This window comes from Sinocyclocheilus anshuiensis, unplaced genomic scaffold (genome assembly GCF_001515605.1).
Source record: "Sinocyclocheilus anshuiensis isolate Anshui unplaced genomic scaffold, SAMN03320099.WGS_v1.1 scaffold1049, whole genome shotgun sequence".
Lineage (NCBI taxonomy): Eukaryota > Metazoa > Chordata > Actinopteri > Cypriniformes > Cyprinidae > Sinocyclocheilus > Sinocyclocheilus anshuiensis.
In genome coordinates this window covers 366,334-379,622 of record NW_015557197.1, presented here as the reverse complement: position 1 = coordinate 379,622, position 13,289 = coordinate 366,334, and the positions used below count along the sequence as shown (strand labels likewise).

At 40.5% G+C, this 13,289-nt stretch overlaps 1 protein-coding gene and 1 pseudogene across 1 annotated transcript in view; both read left to right on the top strand.

The window, feature by feature from the left end:
- Positions 1-4,358: 4,358 nt before the first annotated feature.
- Positions 4,359-13,274, top strand: LOC107678838 (adenylate cyclase type 8-like; annotated as a pseudogene).
- The window catches only part of LOC107678834 (poly [ADP-ribose] polymerase 1-like), a 42,682-nt gene continuing 40,866 nt past the window's right edge, over positions 11,474-13,289 (top strand). The window contains exon 1 of the mRNA XM_016474249.1: positions 11,474-11,641. The gene's annotated coding sequence lies outside the window, so the exon portion shown is untranslated. The remainder of the gene's footprint in view (positions 11,642-13,289) is intronic.

The window sequence follows — 13,289 nt, the reverse complement described above, 5'->3', positions numbered from 1 at the left end:
TAGGAACGTGCGCGGTCGGTGCTGACCTGCTTGAATTCATTCAAGGGCAGGACGGCGGTCCCACTGAAACTATTTCAGAGGCTCCTGGGGCATATGGCAGCTGCAGCGGCAGTTACGCCGCTAGGGCTGCTTCATATGAGACCGCTTCAGCACTGGCTTCATGGCCGAGTCCCGAGGTGGGCGTGGCAGCATGGCACTCACCGGGTCCAAGTTATACCGGCCTGTCGCCAAACCTTCACCCCGTGGTCAGATCTTATGTTCCTTCGGGCAGGAGTGCCTCTAGAACGCCTTTGGAGTCGGAAGGTTCTGAGGTCACTTCGTGCCATTCACATTACGGGCCTGCTCAACTGTACAGCCGACGAGCTGTCTCGAGCTACACTCCCGGGAGAGTGGCGACTCCATCCCGCACTGAGAGGCCCCGGTTTAGTGTCTGCTTGCTAAAACTGCTCTAGAGTGTCCGTACTGTAGACCCTGTCGAGCTCCTCCATCCCCTCAGCAGCCAGACGTGGCGGAACGTCCGGCATCAGGCCTTCACTCGATGTATCCTTGAGAACCAGTAGAAGGCTGGGTTCCATATGTGAGACCTAAGTGGATCCCATATGTGTAAGGTCTACGTTATAGCCTCAGAGCCCGTGTTTCCCCGGCAGACTTTTGCCATTTCCAAGAAGGTTACAAACACCTCCAATTTTCCATATGCACCTAAACGGATGTTCATATGTGTATTTGCTTCCGAAACCTCCTTCGGGAAGGAGGGGGCTTCCGCAGCATCCCTGTTCCAAGTGGAACGGGTACGTTTTCCCAGTGTTATCCAGTCTCACTGAGTGGGTAGTGCTACGACAATGGTGAATGGTCTTCTTGTTGCGAGCCCCGGCCTACACCAAAAATGGGTGCAGGTGGCTCGCACAGGGCACTGGAAGGGGCAGCATCCATGGCGCTTTGGTAGGGAATCCCAATTCGTCGGTCACGACGTGACTCGTAGTGACCGACTGAAAGGGAACGTCTCGGTTACGTATGTAACCCTCGTTCCCTGAAGGAGGGAATGGAGACGTCCCGTCACCACGGCGGCTGTACCACCGCTGAGCGGCCGGGTCACCGGCTCGGCTCCTCAGCGAAAACCTGGTATGCATTGCACCGGCTGCCTTTTTATGCTCACGCTGTGATCAGCGGCAGCTGGATGCAATAATTGCATGCCAATGTGCATTGGCTCGTTTAGTTTACACTCGAAGTAGATTGGTCTCTCGAAGCGAGATCCCAATTCGTCGGTCACGACGTGACGTCTCCGTTCCCTCCTTCAGTGAACGAGGGTTACATACGTAACCGAGACATTACATGCACATATATTTAATTGTTTGAACAAAATTATTGGTAGGGACAATTTAGTAGCTAGCCGCTGCATATTGATATGGACATGTCTCTAGCATCAATACTAAATTCTGCGTTGTTTTAAAAGTCTTTAAATATTAGTTGTTGTTTTATTGAAATCAGACTTTCTGCTCTTTAGTTTCCTGAAATCAATGGCAAAGTCTTCCATTAAACTTTATATTCCACCGAAGCTAGATGAAGACATATGCTGATGAAGACACTCTCTTAATTGATGCCAGGCAGTTATGTGAGCAGTGATGCATTGTAAAGCACAGCTGATACAACCACATGATGGCAGCATGTTGTATCTCGGCTTGACTATAGAAAGTGTGCGAGTGATGCAGATACATCCTCAGTCTTTTCCTTAATCAATAGATTTGATTCTAAATTAAATCAATATCATTTATATATCTGTTTCAATTGTGTGATAATTCTAAATGCTTCAGTTAAATTGAAGTTAACCAAAATAAATATAATATACAAATTCACCTAAACTGGCTTGGATACATCATGTTTCTAAATAATTTTGTGTTTACATAGGCCAGGACCTCTATTCTTTTCAGATGTTTTTAGCATAGCTAATACTCTCCTTCACCTTAAGTCACCCTCACCCAGATTAACCTCTCTGCTACTTGAGTATATTATCTTCTTTCTACTCTATGTATATTCCCATCCATAGCACCAGTCAACTGTGTCCAAGAATCATGAACTCAGTTCATATACTTTAAGATGTTTCACGCTATTCCACCATGATATAATGCTTACCATGTTTTAGCAAACAAGGTAAAAATCAGTGAAACACATCCCTGTCCTGTTTACATATCATCTTCTCAGTTTACACTTATCACTTGCTTCTTTTAAAAAGTCACGACTGCATAAAATGGATCCCACTTCCATAAATGAAGCTGTTTTCAATCGATTAAAAATCTATTAGCAAAGATAAGGTGCATTGCTAGCCTACATTTTGCATAATTCATTTGGCAAGTTTGCCAAAACTCTTGTGGTTTGGCCTCCTTGTGCACAAGAAAAGTAACTTCTAAGTTTAACACACATTGGCTTTGGCCAGGATCAGAAATAGCAGTTTTGAAGCCTTAGCTGGGTGCCTGGCTGCACGTAGGGCTCAGGATAGATCTGCTGCTGTTTAAAGAGGACTGGATTGAATCATGTGTGTATTAACTGATTAGTGAGCTCTGGGAATCCCATTAGAGCCAAGCTACCATTGCTAATGCTGATTAAGTCCCAGAGCCCACCATAGACCACAGTCCATGGCAAAATCTCATCCTCTCTCAATAATGAAGCTCCCATGAAAAGCACTCATTGTTTTTTTTATTTTTCATTTTCACTAATGTGATTCAGTATTTTCATAGAAACGACTGTGGCTTTGTATAACTGCATTAACTATAGAAAGCCTACATGTTATCTCATCCATGGTGACCATATGTGTTCAAAAAGTCCAGCCATATTACTCTGTCTAGTGTTTCCTCATTTTCCTTATGTCAAGCTCCATTTGTGGTGCTTGCTTAGGCAAGCATTTCATATACTTAGGTTTAAGTGTTTAATGAGGACCCTAACCCAAATATTTCACTTATTTTTCTAAGTAACCAGACCACTTTTGCTTAGTGGATGAATCATCAGATCGCACTAGCCAAAGTCTAGCAATGCCTTTGCAGCAACCACCAACAAACCCCTAACATCATGGCAAGATTAGTGCAGGAAGTACGACTCACATTGTACTCATGTACATATCAAATTATAATTGAAAATGTGCACTAATTTAAGAAAGATTCAGAACTATGAAAAACTTCTTCAAAAGAGTACAGTGGTACTATCAAATTGTGCTATTTTGGATATTCACCATGATAATATCATGCTATTAAATGCATCTCAGTAAACATGTTTATGTAAGTATGTCTATACACATTTAAATAAATTATATTTAAAAAATAAAGTATACTGAAGTATAATGTAAATGGTATGATGTATCATGGAATCAAATGACAACAATACTGTATCATGGTATAACAACTTATTGACCTCTAACTCTAGCACTTCTATTCTTTAAAAAAAAAAACTTGCCCCTTTTAGACTTGCACTCTATTCATTTACAAACTGCTTGTTTTCTTAAAAAAAAAAAACTAACACTAGCTCTAATCTTTTTGTATTCTATCTATTTGTTTTCTTTTTATTTATTATACAATTAACAAAAGCAAAAAAGGCCTCTAACACTAGCTTGCTCTATTCTTTTTCTATTCTGTTTTCTTTTTATTTATTATATCATTTAAAAGAAAAACCTTGCTACGTGTACTGCGTTAAGCTAACTGAGACTTGTTATAGCACTTGTATATCATTGCTCTTTTGTTGATTTTGATTGCTTCCATTGTCCTCATTTGTAAGTCGCTTTGGATAAAAGCGTCTGCTAAATGACTAAATGTAAATGTAAACTTGTCTGACTGTATTATTTGGCATTTTCTGATTTTATCTTGCGAGATCCCAAGACTTGCCCCTCATCAGGTCACTGTCTGAGGTCTTGTGCATAGTGCACAATTAGTAAATTCTATCTCAAGTACTTTATCCAGCTTATAGCCAACATTACCTGATCCTACTGACCTGCCTAGCTCAGTTCAGCCAATCAGATACTTTCTTTTGGTATCGTTTACTCCTCTGCCCAGCCTCTATATTTAATCTCTCTATTCTTTTAAACATAAATGCAGTGTCTAAGTGTGTATGTGCATTACATGGATTTCCATCCTATCTGCACGTATTTTGTATTCTTTGCATACAAATCATTACTAATTTACATTGTTTACCTCTTATAATAACATATCATATTTCATGAGAGAGCTATTGACTGAAATCTCCCAGAAGTGTTGATAAGGTACTGACCTCTGACCCCGGAAGGCTCATGTTATGTGACGTCAGTGATGGATGCTTTGAGTAGCCAGGGCATGAGTGCTGAGTAAGTAATCCTATTTGCACAGCTTGAAGCTTCCGTCTCGCTTTCGGCGTGGCAATCTGTTGATCACTTCTCAGCTCAATGAATCAGAAAAACGTGTTCTTCTCTCTTCTCTCCAAGTTGGAATATAGATTGTGTAGGTATTTTGCCCATGACTTTCTTTTGCTGCATTCTGTGAAGATGCATAACAACAATAGGATGATGAGAATCAAAGGAAAGACTCTTTGATAGAGCTGAACAAGTGGATTTCTCAAAGAGCAGCAAAATGTACAAAGAAGCGTTGGGAAGTTTATTATCTAACAGGTAAGCAAAATAATTAGTATTTCCATTCTGTAACATGATGGTGTATAAACCTCTTTTGTATTTATGTATTTTATTGATTTTTTTTCTCCTAATATGTAAGTTATAATATTTTCCAGCCAATTCCTTTATTAGTGTAAAATTATATATTTGACCAAATTACTGTATTTAGAATTGTATATAAGCATTTTGCTTTTGTTTATCCAAATCTATTATCTAGTTTTAGAAACAAGTTAGCAAAATATATTTACTATGATATCCAGCTTTATGAAATCTGTAATCTGATCTATGCTTTCTGAGGAAGAGCTGGTTTAAGTTGGGATCACAGGTGTGGGATGGGTTGTGTATGTTGAGATGGAGCCACACAGAAAGGGATTGTTTATAGCAGATAACAGTATTATCTAGCTCAGTGCTAAATCTGGCACCCTCTTTTAAAGCACATGGTGACATCACAGGTCCAGTTTAACAGTCTGATGGTGTCAACAATGGGATAAAATGTTGTAACTTCTTTAACTAATACAGTAAGCAATAAAAAAAATTGAATTTAAAAGTTTTTACTTTTCATTTCAGAAGCAGAAACGGAGTGCTTTCAGCTTCAATACATATGTGTTGTGCCCTTTTCGTCTCTTTTCAGATGTGGATGACCCTTCATGGGCCACCTAAACTCTGAAGGGAGATTCAGCGAGTCCTTAACTCACGGGTAATGGTGGCAAGATAAACCTGTAAATGCCATGGTAACATTCAGCGACACGACTGACATCCACAAGATGCCTCCACCCTCTTATATACCCACTCCACTGTCACCAGGCTTGCGGCGCAAACAACTGCTGTGGCAAAACGCTGTGAAACACATCATCAGCCAACGGGGACTGAGACAGCAGTTTGGCGTTGAGCCAGCCCGGAAAATTCATGTCACTGATGCCTATATCGAGGAAATCAACCGACAGATACGCAGCAAAGCATCACTGGGTATGACTAAACGGCGTTCCTCGGTTGCCAGAGTTCATCCATCCTTTTTCGGGGAACGTAGCAGTTCATCCAGTACTCAAACTGGAACATCTGCGGACTATGTCAGTGATGCTGACTTTTTTGTGCACTGGGGCCACATCATCCACGGGGTGTATGTGCCAACATTGAGACACATCTTCAAATCCAAAGACCTTGAGAAACTCTACCAGCGCCATTCCTCACATACTAGAAGAACCTCATTAGTTGTCACAAACATTATTGATGCAGCTGCCAAACTGCACCTGCTTTTGCTCTACCTGGCCCTGGTGCCGGACGGTTCGGACATACTGCTGGGCTGGTTTACGGGGTTTTTCATGGCTTCTGCAATTGCCCTGTGTGTTTTGGTACTCACCTGTAAACGCTCACACTCCCCAAGATGGTTGCATTACGCTGGTATGGCTAGCTGGCTGTCACAGACTACTCAGGTGTTGGGTGGGCTGGCATACGGGTTGGAAAAAGACCAGTCCTGGTATGTACTTTTCACCCTGTTTGCCACATACACTCTATTGCCATTGCCACTGCTCTGGGCTATCGGAGCTGGCACACTTACCTCCATACTTCACCTCACTGCAGAGACAATACGTCACATCAGCGAAGTGGGACTGCTAAGAAAGGTAGAGATGGATGGGTGGATGGATGATAGATATATGGATGGGTCAGTGACCAATTATATGGTGATGGATGTATGAGTTCCTTAGCTTATCAAGCAAATCATCTGTCAGTCTAGTTCTCTCAGTCACATCCATTTCCTTTCCCTTTCTTTTGTAAGAGATTGGTTCTCAATGGCTCTCTTGGTTTTTCTTTAGATTCTTGCCAAGGCTTTACTATACACAAGCATGAATGTGGCAGGTCTGTTCATTCATTACCTGACTGACCGGTCCCAAAGACAAGCCTTTCTTGAGACACGCCGCTGCATTGAAGGCCGCATGAAATTAGAAACAGAAAACCAGAGACAGGTAAAAGGATTTGAAGTCTATATGTTGTGGTGAGATTCCAGTATCCTTTGTCCATTAACAAATTAGGTGTTAATACGAACGATTGAAAGAACATATCTCGTTTGTGTAAACTTGGTTTAATGAAAATACCTGAGGTCAGCTTTTGTGTCCTCCTCAGGAGCGTTTGGTGCTGTCGATCCTCCCCCGCTTTGTTGCCTTGGAGATGATTGCTGATATGACTTCTATGGATGATGATCTTGATCCACAGCAATTTCACAAAATATATATCCATCAGTACAAAGATGTCAGGTATCTTATAGCTTCTAATAAGGAATGTTTCAGTGATAGTATTATGTAGGTGAGATCATTTGGTTTTCAAAAGCAAAACCTTAATGCTACTGGAAATGTGTAATATGCAGTTTGGTACTCATGGCAAGATGCAATTCATGACTGATTGGTTTAGATCAGAAAAACTGTTAAAAATAGTAAGCCTTTACACTGAATATTGTTAGCAGTTTCGCTTGTAATGAAAAATAATACTCATTTCTTACTGTTATTTCTCATCATTTCTACACTCATTATCTTTCCTTCCCAGTATCCTCTTTGCTGATCTAAAGGGCTTCACACTGTTATCCATGAACATGTCTGCTCAGGAGTTAGTGCGCTTACTCAATGAGCTCTTTGGACGTTTTGACCGGCTAGCCTACGTAAGCTTTTAGTTTATATGATTTTTTTTTTTTTTTTAAGTTAGTGCTTCCAATAGAGCTTGATCATTTAAGATCATTGACAAACACCACAATACATTTTAAAACTCACCTAAGACTTGTTTAGCTGATGATTCCAATGTTTGTATTTTTAGGAATATGACTGCTTGAGAATAAAAATCTTAGGGGACTGTTACTACTGTGTATCTGGGGTACCAGAGCCTCAGCGAGCACATGCCCGCTGCTGTGTGGAGATGGGACTAGCTATGATCAGCACCATTCGGTACAACACAGTCCCATACCTGTATTTCCTGTATAACCAAAAGAGTTCAGGATATTAACAAATATTGCTTTAGAAGAGTGCATGTCATGAACAACTGGAGTGCTAGATAAACTGAACTTCATTTTGGTTGCCTAATTCTGGAAAACTGAATTAATGGTTACACATATATTTTTGTACTTAACTAAGTCATCAAGAATCGTTATCTGTATATTCTTAGATCTGTAAGGAAACAACTGAACTTTGACATGGATATGCGAATTGGGATCCACTCTGGCTCTGTTCTTTGTGGGGTTCTGGGTCTACAAAAATGGCAGTTTGATGTGTGGTCTTGGGATGTAGGCATTGCCAACATGCTTGAAGCAGGGGGGATCCCTGGGTGAGTGACCAAAACTTCATAAACGAGATTTACCAGGAGTAGACATCATATAAACACATCCCAATGTTACATTGAAACAAACTAGTTACCAATGCTTGAACAGTTTGACTTGGCTTTTACAAAGAACTGCAATTGTGTGTAACTCTTTTGATTGTCTACATTGTCAACAGACGCATCCACATTTCACTTGCTACTTTGGACTGCCTGGATGGAAGCTACCAAACGGAGGACGGGTGTGGATATGAACGCAATGAGTTCCTACGAAAACACAAGATTGACACTTTCCTTATCTGTCACAAAGAGGAGGATCTAGATGAAATGGAAGCAGATCATTTAAAAACTCAGCAAAACCACCGCCCCTGGAACAAAGAGGTTCTATTTAGCAACTTCATTGATTTAATATCTGGCTCCATGTCAAGAAAGATAAACATTGATGATGATTTACAATTTTTGTATAATGGGTCTACTTCTCTGCTGAACTTAAACTTACAGATATTGGCCTCCTTCTCCCATGGGTCTTACACACAACTTCCTACATCCTCAGTGTGCAGATCTACATCCAAGGAGATCAACAAACGGATAGAGCATGCTATAGATCTTCGCAGCAGTGAGCGCATGCGTCAGGAGCATATCACTTCAGCCACATTGGTGTTTAAGGATACACACATTGAGGAGAAGGTATAAGAGGCAGGATGTGACCTGTTTGTAATGTGGAAACAGTTGATTAGCTGTTAAGGTTAAATGTCAAACTTAACAAAAGGGGTATTTACAATTGGTTGCACTTGGCATTTGTACTGTTCGGATCAGTGTTGTAGTCGAGACCAACTCATTCAGGTCTGAGTCAAGACTAAGGCTAAGGCTAAAAGAGGATAGAAGTTCAGACCAATTCCACATGCTCCCGAGTTCATGACAAGATCAAAGACCATAAAAATGTGGTTTTGGACTTGAGACTGAGTCTTGTCATGAACGCAGGAGCATGTGGACTTGACTCTCTTCTGGTCTTGAAATGGACATGAATGAGTTAGTCTCGACCAGTGTTGGGGGTAACGCATTACAAGTAACTACAGTCTTACAAGTAACTACAGTAAAATATCTGAGTTTCTTTTTCAAATAAGTAACGCCAGTTACTTTGTTTACCATGTCTTGACTAACAGCTCTCCTGTCGCCATGTTGAGAGACATCAGGAGTAAGTGCACATGACGCTTACTGTAGTTCTAGACTAAATGTCAACATGCATTTACACATCTCACTTGCACAAAAACAGATTTAGTATACCTCAAAATGAATAAAAACAGGGAAATGCAAACTCAGAATATGATGCAAACCTGCAATAATTAAATATTTTAATAATTGAATTTACATTTCCTTCAGCCTGAGGCTTATTCATTTCACTTTTGGTGTGAAAGGGCTTTTAGATCTGCCAAAAATATAACTTTTTTTTATATTAAAAACATACAACCAATCCCAGCCCAGATGAGAAAGCAATAATTAAATATTTTAATAATTGAATTTACATTTCCTTCAGCCTGAGGCTTATTCATTTCACTTTTGGTGTGAAAGGGCTTTTAGATCTGCCAAAAATATAACTTTTTTTTATATTAAAAACATAAAACCAATCCCAGCCCAGATGAGAAAAATTTGTTACTTTTTTAGGGAGTAACTCAATATTGTAATGCATTACTTTTAAAAGTAACTTTCCCCAACACTGTTCTCGACTACAACATTGCTTCGGGTAGGCTATCAGATCATGTAAATTGTTCAGCAATTCAATTGATCAAAACATATTAAGTTTCTGACTTTATATTATGCTTCATGATTCAGTTCTCTCAGGTAAGGGATGAGATTTTTAAGACCAATCTAGTATGCTCCTTCATCATGTTTCTTCTTCTCATGGCTGTCCAAGCCCTCATTCCTGTACCCAGGTAAAGAGTCTACTCAATCAATGTTCAGCACCTGAAAAAGATTGTATTTCTGTCACTTTTACAAACCATTGAGCTTAGATATGTTAAACTTCCCCTCCATTCCCTTTTTTCTTCATTGTCTTACCTACAGGTTGTATTACTGGACAGCACTGCAGTTCTGTCTGTTCTTGCTGGGATATCTCTTATTGCTTATGATGGTCTTGGCTGAAGAGTTTAAACATTCTCCCAGTGTCCTTCAGCAGTTCTGCTGCTGGATCCATGAAAACAACAGTATGTGGAACCTTTTCACTGTCACAGCCATAGCCATCAACTTTGGCATGGCTCTGTTTGACATGGTGAGATTTGCAAGATTTTTTTTTGTGCAACTTGGAGCACTTATGTTTTGTGATCTACCAGTTTAAATGTCATCAGTTTGCATCTATAGCATGCATACCCAAACATAATACATGTAGTTATTTTGGGTGGTGTGTCATAGTGGATAAAGTTCAGGACTAGTAACTGTAAGGTCGCTGATTCAAGCACCATTTGGCATTCATTGTAATTCTTCATCTTGTGATTATCCAGATATGGTGTAACTCTACTGTGACAAGAGAAATAAGCACCAGTGAAACAGAGGAATATCAGACCAGCCAGAAGCCACTTACTGCCTGCACGTATCCAGAGGTGTGACTTCTGTCTAAACAGTTCTGTTGTGAAGACTCCAACTACCTGTTGTTGCATTTCATGTCTATTATATCTATGCATACAGTTCTTCGTTCTAAGTGGAGTGATTTCTATGGTGACCTGTGCTGTGTTCCTGAGGCTGAGCTCTCTCTTAAAATTGGCTATTCTGTTGTTGGTGGTGGTGATCTATACTTACTTCACTGAAGTGTCCTTCCACATGCTGTATGTACATCATCCAGAGCAGGAACAGTCAGGCAGGTGAGTTTCTATGCTAGATCTCTAACATACTCTCTTTAGAAATGCCTTTAAAATACGTTCATATGGTTAAAATTTATTTGCATTTTATACTTACAAGGTCTCAATACCTCAGAAGAAAGGGAGCCTCAATTCTGTTGATGGCAATATTTGTCATAGCTGTGTTCTACAATGGTCGACAGGTATGAGTGTTCAGTTTTGACAACACATTGCCCTGAAGCTTTGTATTGTCTATAGCATATAACTGGCAAGGAATGGGAAAATGTAGAAAGAAATGGAATATACATCATTATTCTGTGGGTCTTGCTTATTCCCTGATTCAGTGGGAAGCAACAGCACGGCTAGACTTCCTGTGGCGTTTGCAAGCTCAGCAGGAAGTGCAGGAGATGAGAGATCTGAGGGAACACAATGAGTGTCTGCTGCATAACATCCTGCCTGCACACGTTGCTCGTCACTTCCTAGAAAGGAACAGAAATGATCAGGTACATCAGAATCATATGTAAGCCACTATCAGTGATGATGTTAATTATGAGTGAAAATGTGAGTGGAGCTTGCCTTTGTAAAAATTGCTCCCATGATGCTAGGGTGGTTTTATAATCCGCCAGGTGATAAAGAGAGAAAGTCTGATAGCTTAGATGAGAAATATCATGCCTCAACACAGTTTAAGGTATCACTGAGTATGTTTACATGGACAACAATACTCCGAACCTCAGCTTGGTCTAATAGATCGCTGGTACCACACTGGCTGCTTTGTGAGCTGCCGTGAGGAGCTATTGTTTAAACCAGAGTACAGTGCTGCTCAGCTCAAAGGTTTCGCAGCTCTACGAGATGAAGACAAAGAGGAGCTGAAGAAAAGGCTTCCTGCAGTGAAGAATGAAGGGTGAGCTTTTGATTTCTTATTTAGGTTGCTGTCATGAATCAAACTATATAAGCACCGCTTTAGGATGCTTTTTGCTGCTTTATTTAGATTTACCAAAAAAAATCTGTATAACTATTTATTTAAACTGGACAGGTTTGTGTAGCAATTTCTGCTTGAAAGAGTTTTCATGAATCTGTCATACATTTCAAAACATGAGCAAAGTTTTGTTATCTACAGAAGTTTATCACAAGTGTCGTCTGTTTGCACGTATAGCATGACAAATAATTAACTGCACTTTAAACTTTCAGTAAATTAAAAATGAAACACCCAAAACTGTATATGGCATCATAATGAAGACGAACTATGTTTATATGTGAAATTCTGGAGGGGACGTCGGATGGCGTCGCGTGGGACGTAATGACGTGTGCCATTCATCGGTCTATGTACTATAACATGTAAAACGTGAACATGAAAGGAATATTCTAAAAGCAACTCATGTATACACCTTAATCGTAATATTGTCTTATTCAGAATAAGGTAAATAATTAGATTACTGATGTAAACGTAGTCATTAACTCCCATAGCAATTTAAAGTATCATTTAGATCCCTAAACCTTTAAGCTATGGTAATAATGATGCACCACTAATAACTAAAAAGACCAAATAAAGGCCCAAACTTCATGTTGTCTTTGTCCAGGAGCTGTATTCTCAGTCCTATGATGAGGTGGGGGTAATGTTTGCCTCCTGAGCCCTCACTGCTGTGATTGGTCAGATGGCGCAGTCCTTTGTGATTGGTCCATAGCCGTAGAGAGATTGGCTCTGGATTGGTCTACCACGTACAGTCAATTTGAGCCGGAGTCTGATGATGAAACTGTTGAACTGGCTGATCGACAAGAGACTGATTCGCAAGCACGACTGGAGCAGGACGTGGTAAGTGTCAAGTGTACCCGCCAACTGGAGACTGACACTGTTACATATACTCGCCAATGCTGATTTTTACCTTTATACAGTCTATGATTTTTACTCGCATTTGGCGCTTGGCGAGTGTTAATTTTAGGCGGCCCTGGTCACTAATCACTTTCATTCTAAAATATTTTCTTTTTTTCCATCTCCTTAAATATGTCAGCTACTCTGATTAGGAAGTCTACACAGTCACCTGTAATTCATGCCAATAACAATGAGTATATATGAGTAACTTCAATGTACCCCCTAGGAATTGCCCATGGTCCCGTTGTTGCTGGGGTCATCGGTGCCACCAAACTGCAGTATGATATCTGGGGCATGACAGTGAATTTGGCAAGTCGAATGGACAGCACTGGAGTCAGTGGAAGGATTCAGGTCCCTGAGGCCACACGTAATATTCTAGCGGACTGGGGCTTTGTGCTAGAGTTGCGTGGTGAGATATACATAAAGGGCGTCAGTGAGAGAAAGGGACATGTCCGAACGTACTTCATCAGCACCAAAAGGCGGCAGCTGTCAAGCAACGGGATTGCAGACAGAGGAAATAACGGACGGAGTGGGAGGACCACTCTCGCTGCTGTGGTCTTTGGCCTTGTACAGGCCATTCACAGAGAAAAACAGAGAGGTACCAATGGAGGTTTCACTCTGCCAAACAACAACTTTAACAACTTCAAATTATGATATGAAACACATCATGGCCGGTGACAAG